This window comes from Tenrec ecaudatus, chromosome 1, assembly GCF_050624435.1.
Source record: "Tenrec ecaudatus isolate mTenEca1 chromosome 1, mTenEca1.hap1, whole genome shotgun sequence".
NCBI classification, from domain to species: domain Eukaryota; kingdom Metazoa; phylum Chordata; class Mammalia; order Afrosoricida; family Tenrecidae; genus Tenrec; species Tenrec ecaudatus.
In genome coordinates, this window is record NC_134530.1 from 104,649,436 (window position 1) to 104,663,848 (window position 14,413).

Below are 14,413 nucleotides of genomic sequence, written 5' to 3' on the forward strand. Positions count from 1 at the left end.
TTATTAATGAATAGGGTCCAAAGTGCTGAAATGCTTCTGTGAAATCATAGTGCTAGTAGTTGGGAGACTCAAAAACACAAAAATATTTAGCATCATCTTTAATACCATCTGGTATCAATAGGTAGACAATGATTTCATATGTTTCTAAAATTTTATGGAACCAGTGAAGAAACAGTATCTTTGACCCCTCTATTTCTAAAGGATATTGTCAAAAAAAATGGGTTAGTTAAGAAGAGAGATAAAGTGTAAATGAGTGTATAGCCTTTAATCCATATTTATGTTTTTTGATTTATTGTTAGAATTGTATTTTTACTTTGAGTTCCTGAACTGTCAGCTTTAGTAATCCTAAGTGGGATTAGCTACCCGAGTGGGCCACTGTTGAAGATGCACTTGGCCGTCATTATGTTCACTGTAGTACAGAAGATGCAGTCAATAAAACTGAGCATGTCAAAACCAGGCTATTCAACAGGTGATCTTAAGGAATGTTAACGTTGTCATTCAAGAGCTGCTAAGAGTTGGACAGGCTAATCATGGATGCAACCATCTGAAAGTCACCGATGACCTTGACAAATGTTTTAACTGAAATGATGAGAAGATAAAGTCTGATTGGAGTGAGTTCAGGACAGAATGATGGCTTCCACAGAATGATAAACCAGACTTTCTGAAATAGTCCTTCTGCTAATAATCAAGTAGATCATGACTAAACAAGCAGTTTAAAAGAGCTGCTGTGTTTGCATGAAGCATCTACACACACACACAAAACCCAAGAGCTAAAACCAAAGTAGGGAGTGCTGGGCAATTTCAAATGAGATGGGAAATAGGCTATGTTGAAATTACATGCATATATTATGAATAAAGAGAGACTAACCCTTAGCTAAGTCTTGTTACCCCTGCTTCTAAGGAGCATTCTGGCTGTACTTCTACCAAAATTGATTTTTTTTAATTTGTCTGGAAGCCTATGGGATATTCACTGATCTTTTCCAACACCATAAGTCACAGGCACCAATTTCTTCAGTCTTCCTTACTCATTTCCCAGCTTTGGAATGCATCTGATGCAATTGACAAGACCAACACTTGGATCAGGTGCACCTTAGTCCTCAAAGTGACATCATTGCTCTTCGGCACTTTTGAAGGTCTTTTGCAGATTTTCTCAATGCGATGTGTTATTTTATTTCTTGACTGCTGCTTCCATGGACACTGGTTGTGGATCCAAGTGAAATGAAATCCTTGAGAACTTCAATATCTTCTCCATTTATCATGAGATTATTGGTCCAGTTATGAGGATTTTTGTTTTCTTTACATAATCCAAACCGCAGGCTGCCACCTATGATATTGATAAGTTCCTCAAATCCTCCTGGTTTTCAGCAAACAAGATCGTGCCATCTGCGTATCGCATGCTGTTAACGATCCTTCATATGACTACTTCTCAGATTAGCTCATCTACTGAGCCAGTCTTCTTTCAGTTTGGTGACTTTTTTATTTCTCTGACACTGAGGTTAGGCAATTAGTATTTCAAATGCCAGAAGGGTCACCCATGGTAATAGCCAAGTTTCAGCAGAGCTTCCAAAGTAATACATGTTAGGAAGAAGGATGTAGTGTCTACTCATGTAAAAATTGACTTATGAATACAATCGTGAAAATAAAACACTGCTGCTGCCTAACTCATAGAAACATACTGTTAATTTTTTTTAAAAGCACAGAAAAGGCCTCCCCGCCCCTGCCGGCCGCCCTGCCAGCTCCTGGCCAGCCCCCTGCTCCAGGACCCGGAGCGGGCCTAGCTAGCGAGCGGAGCCGCTGTCCTTGAGCCTAGGGGATCCGAGCAGTGAGCGGCGCTGCCCCGCCCCGCTCTACCCGCGAGGGTGGCCAGAGGCAGCCAGGATGACAGCTCTCCCCAGGACCCGAGGCACCCACTGAAAAACAGGATCAGCAAGTCCCGCTGGAAGCTCCTGGCCGTGCTGGTGCTGGTCCTGATCGTCATGGTGTGGTGCTCCATCTCCCGGGAAGAAGACAGGTACATTGAACTCTTTTACTTTCCCATCCCAGAGAAGAGGGAGCCTTGCCTCCAGGGCGGGGCCGAGAGGAAGGCTTCTAAGATCTTTGGCAACTCCACCCGAAATCAGCCCATTTTCCTCCAGCTGAAGGGCTTTTTCTGGGTCAAGACACCTTCTGCATACGAGCTGCCCTATGGGATCAAGGGGAGCGAAGACCTGCTTCTCCGGGTCTTAGCCATCACCAGTCACACCATGCCGGAGAGTATCTAGAGCCTGAAGTGCCGCCGCTGTGTGGTGGTGGGGAATGGGCACCGGCTGCGGAACAGCTCGCTGGGAGAAGCCATCAACAAGTATGACGTGGTCATCAGATAGCACAGTGCCCCAGTGGCTGGCTACGAGGGCCACGTGGGCACCAAGCCCACCATGCGCCTCTTCTACCCGGAATCCGCCCATTTCGACCCCAGAGTGGAGAATAACCCAGACACGCTCCTGGTCCTGGTGGCGGTTAAGGCAATGGACTTCTACTGGATCAAGACCATCCTGAGCGACAAGAAGCGGGTACGAAAGGGTTTCTGGAAACAGCACCCCCTCATCTGGGATGTGAACCCCAAACAGATTCGGATTCTCAACCCCTTCTACAAGGAGATAGCAGCGGACACACTGCTGAGCCTGTCCTTATAGCCATCTCAGAAGAGTAAACAGAAGCCCACCACAGACTTATTGGTTATCACCTTGGCTCTGCACTTCTGTGACTTGGTGCACATTGCTGCCTTTGGCTACCCAGATGTCTACAACAAGAAGCAGACCATTCACTACTATGAGCAGATCACGCTCAAATCCATGGCGGGGTCAGGACACAATGTCTCCCAGGAGGCTCTGGCCATCAAGCGGATGCTGGAAACAGGAGTTGTCAAGAACCTTACTTACTTCTAACTCGGGCAGGAGACGCGCATGTACGTCGGTCTGCCCACTCTGCTGCAAAAGACCTCTCCTCCCATCCAAGGGGTGCCCGGTGTCAGCACTAGCCACTGGCCTCACCTCCCCCTGCCTGGGGAGCAGTTCCTGAACCGGCCAGGGCAAGAGGCGGCCATGCCCCAGGCTTCACTTTTGGAGCCCAGCTGTGGTCATGGCAGAGACCCGGGGGCTGCAGGAGCTGACCCAGGATGGGGCTGGATGCCTTGATCTCCCCCTCTACCAGCGCTGAGAGGTTATTTAATGGGCTATTTAATTAAGGGGGAGAAGGTGCTATGGGCTGGTCCCATGGCATCCAGAAAGGGGGCATGGTACAGTATTGTGCTCACTTTTTATCAAAACACAGATGATGGACCCACAAGGCCTTAGACTCCAAGCAGGCCTCCCAGCAGGGTGGGGCAACCTGGAGGGGCGGGGGCCCTCCAGAGGGGCTGTGACGTCCCAGCAGGCATGGGAAGAACATCAGTGGAGGACTCTACGGTGAAGGGGACCGAACTAGAAACAAGGTTTCAATGCGCCATTAAACTATTTTACCTAAAACCGAAAAGAAAAAAAGCACAGAAAACCAAGACACGGAAGACTTTGTACAGCCTGTGTATTTTCATAAAGTCACAAAATGAGAAAAACTAAATATAAATAGACATATATATATGTATGTGTGTATGTATGTATACACACACATATATGAGATCTTAGGTGCTGTCCAGTCAGTTATAACCCAAACCAACTCTATGTAAAGCAGAAAAAAGAGATATATAAACATAGAAAGATGTACCATATATACTCGATGTATAGACATTTCTCTATGCATAGAGACATGATATTATAGGAGAGCGGTTACCTTGGAGAGAATAAAGGGAGTAAAGGAGAGAAGGTGCAAACCAACGCCATAATACTGATCCCTTTAGTTCCTAAATTGGGTGCGTAGAGCACAGGTGTTCATTATAATACTTCATGGTTTATATAAATGTTACATTATTTAGTACATATCAAATCTTATATTACAAACACATTTTGAAACGAGAAATAATAGAATGTGATGACAGAAGTAGCACATGCAGCCAGGCATTTCCCAGGGTTCTGCTTAAAAAAAGAAAGAAATTTAAAAAGAATCAAAACTGGAAGTGATATGAGAGTAAGAAAAGACTTTATTTTTCTATTTTGATGGGGAAGGCTGTTTTCCTTTTTAAGATGGGAGATATTATAGCATGTTCATATGTTCATAGGGATGGCAGAAGCCCCAGGGTAATCATTGGTGATCAAGGGGATAATTACAGGAACAGAGTCTTTGAATGGGAAAAAAGAACTTGGATCCAGGCTGTCAGTGAAGTTGCTCATTTTAGAATGGAGCAAGAATAGTTTATCTGCACTACTAGTTGGGAAGACAGATCAGGTACAATTGATATATTTGTTGATATGAAGATCATGAAATGTGAAGCAGGGTCATCAACTTATAGTGAGACAGGGTGAGGTAAATGAGCAAACATGGAAAGTTTGAGGAAAGTGGAGAATGTGGTTAATATTGAGAGCAAATAGGAAAAGGACGTGCAGTGGGCATCTTTGGAGGTGTGCATTCTCTTGAATTTCCCATCTCACTGTGCACTCATTATCATTCTCCCCTGCTGGGTTTTTCTTCTTTTCCCAACATATGAATGTTTAAGGGCCTGAGATTAGTCCTCAGATGTATTCTTTTCGTGTGTCTAGATGAGCTCACCGAATCCTGTAGCGATAACTGTCATCCAATTAAGGACCCATAAGTGGTTAACTACAACTCCTGCCGCTGCCAAGAAATCTATATTTGTACTTCCAACTGCCTGTGTGTCACTTACACTTTCATGTCCAAAAGATATCTGAAATTTAGCATTCCAAAAAAAGTTGATTTCCCCCCTTGCCCATTCTTCTATCTACTCTTCTTCAAGACAGCAAAAGGCTCTACTGTTCATTCAGTTGGTCAGGGCAAAAATTTAATATTTTTGATATATTTATCTCAAACACCTCACATCCAACTCATCAGCACCTTATAGAAGCTCCACCTTCAAAATAAGCCTTCAGTATAATCACCATCTCTCTCTTGACTACTTCTGCTCTAAGCCACCATTGTTTTCTCTTAATCACTGCACTAGTTTCTCTGCTTCCATATTTGCTCTTCGCCCAACTCCACAACATTACTCACATTCAATCAAGGAAATAATTTAAAAACATAACTCAGATAACATATGTTTAAAATTTCCATGCTTGAAGGTGAACAAGTGGCCATCTAGCTCAGAAGCAACAAAGCCCACATGGAAGAAGCACACCAGCCTGTGTGGCCACGAGGTGCCAAAGGGACCAAGTATAAGGCATCATCCAAAAAAAATACCATAGTGAAGGGGGAAGTGTAGAGTGGAGACCCAAAGCCCATTTGTCGGCCACTGGAGATCCCCTCACAGAGGGGTTTAGGAGAGGAGATGAGTCAGTCAGGGTGCGATGTAGTACCGATGAAGAATACAGCTTTCCCCCAGATCCTGCATGCTTCCTCCTCCCAACTACCATGATCCGAATTCTACCTTACAAGTCTGGATAGAGCATAGGTTGTACACTGGTGCATATAGGAGCTGGAGGCACAGGGAATCCAGGGTGGACAATACCTTCAGAACCAGGTGTGTGAGGGGTGATACTGGGAGAGTAGAGGGTGAGTGGGTTGGAAAGGGAAATGATTACAAGGATGTACATGTGACCTCCTCCCTGGGAGACGGACAACAGATAAGGGGGTGAAGGGAGACTCCAGAGAGGGCAAGATATGACAAAATAATAATCTATAAATTTATCAAGGGCTCATGGGGGGGGAATGGGGAGGGAGGGGGGAAAAAAGAGGACCTGGTGCAAAGGACTTAAGTGGAGAGCAAATGCTTTGAAAATGATTCGGGCAAAGAATGTACAGATGTGCTTTATACAATTGATGTATGTATATGTATGCATTGTGATAAGAGTTGTACGAGCCCCTAATAAAATGTATTTTTTTAAAAAGAAAGGATGTATGGCACCATTAGAGATTGTTCCCAATTAAGAAATAAACAAAATCAAAGCATAAAAAAACTTTCCATGCTTCCGGTCAAACAATCCAGAATCCAGTCTTTGCATGATGTCTCTGACTTTACAAGATTTAGTGTTGACTCATTCTCTGACCCTCAACAAAATGGATTGACATAGTTGAGAGTGACTCAACAATAAGACCCATAGTGAGGATGGTGCAGGACCAAGCAGTGCTTCATTCTGTTGTACGTAGGATCACTATGAGTTGGAACCAACTTGACAGCGTTTAACCACAATACTTCTCTGACCACATTTCCCATCACCCTCTGCTTCATTTTGCGTCAATCAGCATTCTTCCTTTATCTTGCACATACAAAGCTAATCCACATTCCAGGTGCTTGGTACCCTGTGTTTTAAGTCTGGGTACATTAGAGAAACCAATCCACAGAAAATCATATGTATATAAGAGAACATTTTATATAAAGGGTAAGTGTACAATAAGAAAGCAACCCAACCTAGTGTTGTCCAAGCCCATAGGTCCGACCCCGATTTACAAAATTCTCCTCCATCTCACAAAACACACCTAATGACACTGACTGCAGGAGGAAAGCCAAGCAGTGAGCATGTAAGCATCTTAGCCCTGGCAGAGGTCTCCACGCGGCTGCTCCAGCACCCAGGTCTGCATCGGGGGAGGTGCATGTAGCTTTTCCTCAGAGATGTCTTGCAGGAAATGAGCCTTCCCAGCTGAAGCAGGGAACTAGCTGCACCCTGGTCTGAACACCAGAGAGCAAGAGGAGACCCGAGAACTAGATAGGCGAGGCTCACTGAGCCTTTTCTCTCTCCACCCTTCAATTAATCCCACATGTGTTTAACATCCAGGTTGACACAATAAACCTTAACTATCTCAATCCACCCCTTGCCAACTTGGCACCTGTACACATTCTTTAGCCTAACAATTTCCGTTACCTAACACCTACACCTTAAACCTATAACTTTATAAATATACTGTATATACTCAAATATAAGCTGACCCAAATATAAGCCAAGGTACCTAATTATTACCTGGGAAACCAGAAAAACTGATTGACTCGAGAATAAGCCTAGGGTGGGAAATGCAGGATGTGAATTAACACATAGACCAGAGGGGAGAGACAGAGCGCAGCCACAGACACATCCATACCAGTCCAGCTACTGGCGTAAGTGAATCACTACGGGTGCTTCTGCGAATTGGAGCCATCCACGTCGTAGGATGGCTCTGATTGGTTAGATGTGAGTAAACAAACATTCAAGGCCCTGCAGTGTCAGTGGGGCTTTGAATGAACAGTGGAGGAATGGCAATTATCGTGAAATGTTACACCTTGCTGGGGTACCACTGACCTGTGTATAAGCTGAACCCCAGTTTTTCAGAACATTTTTTGTGCTGAAAAACTCGGCTTATACACAAGTATATACAGTATTCCCCAGCCTATTAAAGTTTATAAACCAACCACTTCATATCTATATTCCCCCTAATTTGGGGTATCCAACTGCTACATTGCCCACTTACATCAACCCAGTGCTCTGAGGAGGATATTTTTTGACATGAAGAACCTTCATTCCAGTTGGAACCTTGTGAAGTCCATATCCATAAGCAAAGTCAAATCGGGACAGACCATCTATGAAATCAGAAAAAATATGCACCAGTTCACAGGCTCAAATATCTCTTCATCTGGCCAGGTACTGGTCAACTCAATGTGGACCGCCTCATTCAGCTTCCACAGGGTGCCCATTGGTCGACTTGCCTTTAGATCATGGGCTCTCACAAATACTCAACAAGTCTAGCCCCCTCATGCTAGGTCAGGAACTTTAAACCAGTCAACCCACTTTCATCTTCTCCCCTTTTTTCCTGTAAACCAAGTCCACAGGTGTCAGTTGCCAAACTCAGCCCATCTCTTTATTGCTGCATTTCTCCCACTTCCACTAAGCAAGTAGATGCAGGTGGTCACCTAGCAAGCATTTCAGCCTGCTCATAGGCTCCCTTTAACCTGCAGTCCTAGAGAGGAGTTTTTTTCATGGTTCAAGATTTTTTCCAACTTCTGACAAAGACAACTGGTTCCTGAGTACTCCAAAGCACTGGGTGGGGCACATCTTTTCAAAGTTTTCTTTTCAGACATAGCCTAAACCTACGTAAAGATCAAATTTTAATGAGTGAAAGCAAGTGGGCTTAAAAGCTTTCTATTTTCATACTTCCCATATTCGTTCCAGAAAATAACCAAGTAAACAGTGTGGCTTTATCGGACCTCTGGCTAGCCACAGAAGAAAAACTACCATGAGGGAGAGGTCAAACAAACATCTACTCTCCATCTTATGATTTGTTTCTCCAGAACTCCACTCCTGGTACCATAATGTGTTAGTCTGGGTACATTAGAGAAACCAATCCACAGAAACTCATATGTATATGAGAGAATTTTACATAAGGGGTAAATGTACATTAAGAAAGCATCCCAACCCAGTGCTAGCCAAGCCCATAAGTCCAACATTAGCCCATATGTTTGACACCGATCTACAAAGTCCTTCTCAATCTCACAGAACTCACACAATGACACCGACTGCAGGAGGAAAGCCGAATCAGTGAGCGTGTAACCATCTCAGTGCTGGCAGGGTTCTCCACAGTGCTGTTCCAGTACCCATTGCTGCATCGGGGTAGGTTCATGTAGCTTCTCCTCAGGGATGCCTCGCAGGAAGTGAGCCTTTCCAGCTGAAGCACGGAACTGGCTAAGGGAGCTGCACCCCTCTCCGACCATCTGAGAACTCGAAAGGTGAGGCTCACCAAGCCATTTATCTCTCTGCCCTTCAATTAATCCCACGTGTGTTTATTAGCCAGGTTGGTATAATAAACTTGAACTATCTCACCCTGCCTTCATTAGGATCGCTGCTTAAGTATTACCTTCTTAAGGTGATATTTTTTTGCGCAAGAGCGCAGGTTTCTTCATCTTTCTTGTCATTTACTTTTCTTAATTTCATATTTGAAATTACTTTTTAAATATATATCTTTAGTTATGCCACTAAAAAGAAAAGTTCTATTAAGGCAGAGATTTTGCAGTCTTGTTCACAATTTTGAATCTTTAATAATGCTTGGATATATCTATATGTGCATATATTTGTTGATTGAAAGAATTCAAACTTATCTCAAAAGATTTGGAGGTTACAACAAAATTTATTTATTTTTATTTTTTTTATGGGGGCTCTTATAGCTCTTATCACAATCCATACATATATCCATTGTGTCAAACCCATCTGTACATATGTTGTCATCATTTTTTCAAAACATTTTTTTTTCTACTTGAGCCCTTCGTAAAAGCTCCTCATTTTTCCCTTCCTTCCTCACCCTCCCTCCCCCCAGGTCCCCTTGAAAATTTATAATTATTTTTTCATGTCTTACACTGACCACTGTCTCCTTTCACCCACTTTTCTGCTATGCAACCCCCTGGAAGGGGAGGTCCATACATAAATTATTGTAATCGGTTCCCTCTTACTCCCCACCCACCTTCCCTTTCCCTCCTAGTATCAGTGTTCCCCTTATTGGTCCTGAAGGGTTTATCAAGTAGTGTTTCCCTGTGATGCGAGTTCTTATCTGTACCAGTATACATTTTCTGGTCTAGCCAGATTTGTACGATAGAATTGGGGTCATGATAGTGGGGCAAGGAAGCATTAAAGAACTAGCGGAAGGTTGTATGTTTCGTCAGTGCTGTACTCCATCCTGACTGGCTTGTCTCTTCCTTGTGCCCCTTCTGACTGGGGGCGTCCAATTAATTACTGATGAGTTTTGTGTCTCCACCCTGCCCTCCCCCAATTCCCATTGACATGTTTGTTTGTTTATTTGTTTGTTTTGCTTTGTTTGGGGTCTTTGATGCATGATCCAATTGAGACTTCATGATCACACAGGCTGGTGTGCTTCTTTCTATCGGACTTTGCTGATTTTCAGCTAGATGGCCACTTGTTTATCTTCTAGCTTTGAAGACCCCAGATGCTATATCTTTTGATAGCTGGGCACCATCAGCTTTCTTCACTATATTTGCTTATGCACCATGTTGTCTTCAGTGATCATGTCAGGGCAGGGGAACATCACAGAGTGCCATGTTAGTAGAACAAATTGTTCTTGAATTGAGGGAGTACTTGAGTGGAGGTTCAATGTCCACCTCCTGCCATAATACTTTATAAATAAATAAATATATGTACCTAGATATATTCCCCTATAATTATATACAAATGTATAAATATATATAGCCTGTATTTAGACCTCTATAAATGCCCGAGTTCTTTCCTCTATATCCTTTTACTTTCCTCCTGTTCCACTCTCATACTCGTCCTTCATGTGGAGTTTGGTAATTCCTCTCGGCTACATTGCTCTTGATCAAGGCTCCCCACAACCCCACCCCAAGCATCCCATGGCCTCCTTGCCATCAATTTTAGGTTACCTATTCTTCCCTACAACATTTTTAATTGGTAAATCTATCTTTAAAGTAATATTGGTTGTATCAAGCTTATAGCTTTATAGTTCATGGAGACTAAAGAAGACAGTTGTTGGTAGAGTGGTTAAAGCAGTCTGCTGCTAATCAAAAGGTTTGTGGTTCAAACCCAACTGCTACTTAAAGGGAAACGATGTAGTCAGCTTCTGAAAGGATTTACAGTCTTAGCAGTCGGACTGGACTCCATATAGACACACCAAACCCAGAGGATGATGTCCGTACATGGAGTAGGTAAGGCACAGAGAGGACTGTGGGACTGCCAACAGCCCAAGACATGTTGTCCCCTAACTGCAGCATATGTCAACAGAGGACAATAATGGGGATACATGGCGGGGAGATAGTGCAGACTGAATCCCCCACAGCAGGACAAACTGAGAAGGGAGCACAACCTATCAGTAATTTGAGTAAAGTGGACCCACAGAGCCCCTGAAGAGCCCCAAGAATGGACTTTGGGCCAGGAGGGGCAGCTCCTGGATCTACACCAAAACCAGGGTGGAGGGACTCATGGGGGCCAGCGGACAGACCTGGATCTATGTAGGGGTTTTTTTGGCCCCCTCTCTTTTTCTTTTTTCAATTTTATGTTTTCCTATTGTCCTGATTAGGACATTGCTGGTTTGCCTGTTTATATGGGACGGACATGGAAGGGAATCTCTGGGAGAAAGCAATGGGGTCAATGGCCCCAGAGGGTCTTGCAGAAGAAGGAGGTGGGGAGAAGGGTGTAGTGAGAGGATGGTGCTGTGGACAGGGGAATTGAAACCAACATCTGGGAAGGTGTAGAGATACTGTGAGTGTTAGAGCAACACCAATCTAGCTGAGAGGAGGCACTAAGAGGTAGAATAAGGGGAACGTGATGGTGGGGCAGGAGGAGACAAAAAGAAACAGAGGAAGGCTCTAGGAAATAAAGCTATAGACAGAGGTATTAACAGAGGTGTGTACTTATGTAAATACATTAATCCCTAAAATTGAGGTATCGATACATATATTTATAAGGCAATACCCTGAGGCTGAAGACAGGTCTTGGGCCTCAGCTCATACCTTTCACAATACAAGAACACTTTTTTTCTAACTCAATGGCATTCTTTGATGCTCACTCTCACCCCACCACGCCAACACAATCACTGAAGACCTAATGGGTGCATAAGCAGATGTGGTGAAGACAGAGGATGGTGCCCAGCTGTTAAAAGATACAGAGTTTGGGGTCTTGAAAGCTTGAAGTTAAACAAGCGGTCATCCAACAGTGAAACAACGAGCCCACATGGAAGAAGTACAACAGCTGGTGAGATCACGTTGTGTCATCGGGACCAGGAAACAGACAGCAGAAGTTTCATAACAAACAAAAACGCGTTCGTGAGAATGAGGAGGTTGGAGTGGTGACTCAAAGCCCATCTGTGGACAATGGAACATCCCCCACAGAGGGGTCACAGGGAGGGATGAGTCAATCAGGGTGCAGTAGAGCACCAATTGAGCACACACTATATCTCTGATCCCTTAAGGCCTCCCCATCCCCCACTATCATGACCCCAGTTCTTCTTCGCATTCTGGAATAGACAAGAGCATGCACATAGGTAAGAGATAAAGCTCAAGACACACGGAATCCAGAAACTGGAATGGGAGTAGTGATACCAAGAGGGGAAGGGGAAGAGGAAAGGGGTGGGGAGGAAAGGGGTGCCAATTGCAATGATTGGCACATAACCACATGCACCCATCCAGGGGGAAGAACAACAGGAACCAGAGGGGAAGGGCGGCAGCAGCCGGCATGAGATATGAAAAGAAAAACAATCTATAGTCTATCAAGGGGCCACAGTGGGGGGGGGGGGCTGATCGCAAGGGCTCAATAGAAAGTAAATGTCTAGAAAAGAACAATGACAATATATGTACTAATATGTCGGATACAATTGATGTAGGGATTGTAGGGGTCCCCAATAAAATGATCTCTAAAAGATTTGCTGTCTCGGAGCCCCAAGGAGCAGTTCCACTTGGCCCTATTGCATGACTATGAGTCAAAATCAACTTGGAAACCATGAGTTTGATTTTTTGTGTCCTTGTTGTGGTTGTGGTTTGGTAGACTACAAAAGCTGCTTGTTTCCTTACAGAGGAATAACCATTTCTCAAAACCCCTGTCCAATGCTTAAAATAACATTGAAAAATAAATTAATAACATTGAATAATTTGGAAGTAGAGTTCCTTCTAAAATCGTTCACTCATTAGCATCACTTCAAATAAATTAAAACATCATTTAATTTGATAATACACTTCCATTAACCATAAGAAAAAATAAGCCTGAGGACGGTGCCCTAGACTAGACATCAGGACATTTAGAGCAGATCCTTTATGTGGTTCTTAATTATGATGTAAACATAGAAAAGCTGCTGCTCCTCCATGATTCCACTGCCTCTTTTGTTAAATAAGAATAGTTGCCCTGATATAATTTCAATGAATTCTCTATGGGTATGTAACAAGGAGTAGAATTGTTAAAACATGAATTATAAAATTTTATTTTTCATTAAGACCATTGCAAAAATGACTGAGATCTTTTATTAATATATCTTTGAACTTTTAAAAGTAGTACAACAATTCTGAGTTTAGTACCGATTTAGTAAGTTAGGGATACCATTATTTACCTCTAGCTTTTTATACTTTGGTAGCATAAAATACATGCCTCTAAATAAACAATGTAAGGAATATTTTAATAGAAACCTTTTTGGAATGTTCAAAGTATCATAAAAAAAGAACCAGAAAAGAAGAGGTCTGATGGTGAGGTCTGAATGTAGGTGAGTAGCCTGATTATTAAAAAGGAGGGGAAAGGGGGATTCTGAATATTATGTTAGGCTTCAACTCTAAACAAAATATTGAGGGGGTTATTAAGTGTAGAGCATGAACCTTTACAAAGAAAAGATCCCAGAGCCTCTCCTAGATGAACTAAAAATAAACTCAAGCAAAGTTAACCTCGGTTCCCTTTATTTCTTTTATCCCTTTCTCGTTATTTTTCTTGGAGTTTGTTGTTGTTGTTCTTTGCACTCTTGCTTGTCTAACTAGATTGCTACCAGAACATAAGGCTATAGAAACAAATAGGTCTGGGGTTCAGTTCAGTTAGTTCAGTTTTGATTCTCATCATACCTTAGTACTAACAAGTAGATAGAATTATAGTTGGTAAAACGTCATGCCTTTAAAAGAATGTGTCTGTGACAATCTGAAGGGAGGTAGCAAGCCTTGAAACACGTTAAACCAAAGTAATTTATATAATATTTTATCTAATTTGTTAATGACTCAAAGCTGAAAGAGATGATGAATGTTTCCCTTCTCAGTGAATGACATCCTAATTCATCCAATTCGTCTCTCTTTCACCAACTGTAAACAGTTAGGTACAGACTAAATGGGTGTAACAAAAAGATTTCAAAACACAGAGGCTCAAACAAGCTAGGGACTTAGTTACCCCACATTTAAAAAATGCAAACGGAGAGCCTGGCCTTCTATCTTGCTCTGCCATCCCAACCTTATGCCCATGCTCAGATCTCTAACCTGAGGCCAGCATTCAAACCCATAGGGAAAAGCGAAGAGTACAGAGCAAACAGCCTTGTAGTTTAAGCTGCCTTTTATTTTAATAAGTAACCTGAATGTTGGTCTATATTTCGTCTCTAGGCACATCTAACTGAAAAATAGCTTTGCAAATCTGGCTAAGTGACCGTGTCCACATGTACATAGCTCAAACTTATTGTGATGGGGGTGGTATCGTCCCTTTAAAAATGAAAGGGTAAATGGATACTAGAGACACTAATAGTCCTTGCCATACACAGCTCCAAAGCCAATCTGCCACCGAGTCAGGTTGATCTTCCTTCTCTGTATTTCACAAATCCGCCCATGGACCTGTAACTCCACTGACGCAGCTCGTGCCTGAGGCCCCGAACTCTCACTGGTTTTACTAGAACACCA

At 43.0% G+C, this 14,413-nt stretch overlaps 1 pseudogene; it reads left to right on the top strand.

Moving 5' to 3' along the window:
• Positions 1 to 384: 384 nt before the first annotated feature.
• LOC142432404 (CMP-N-acetylneuraminate-beta-galactosamide-alpha-2,3-sialyltransferase 4 pseudogene) lies at positions 385 to 2,924 on the top strand (annotated as a pseudogene).
• Positions 2,925 to 14,413: the final 11,489 nt, after the last annotated feature.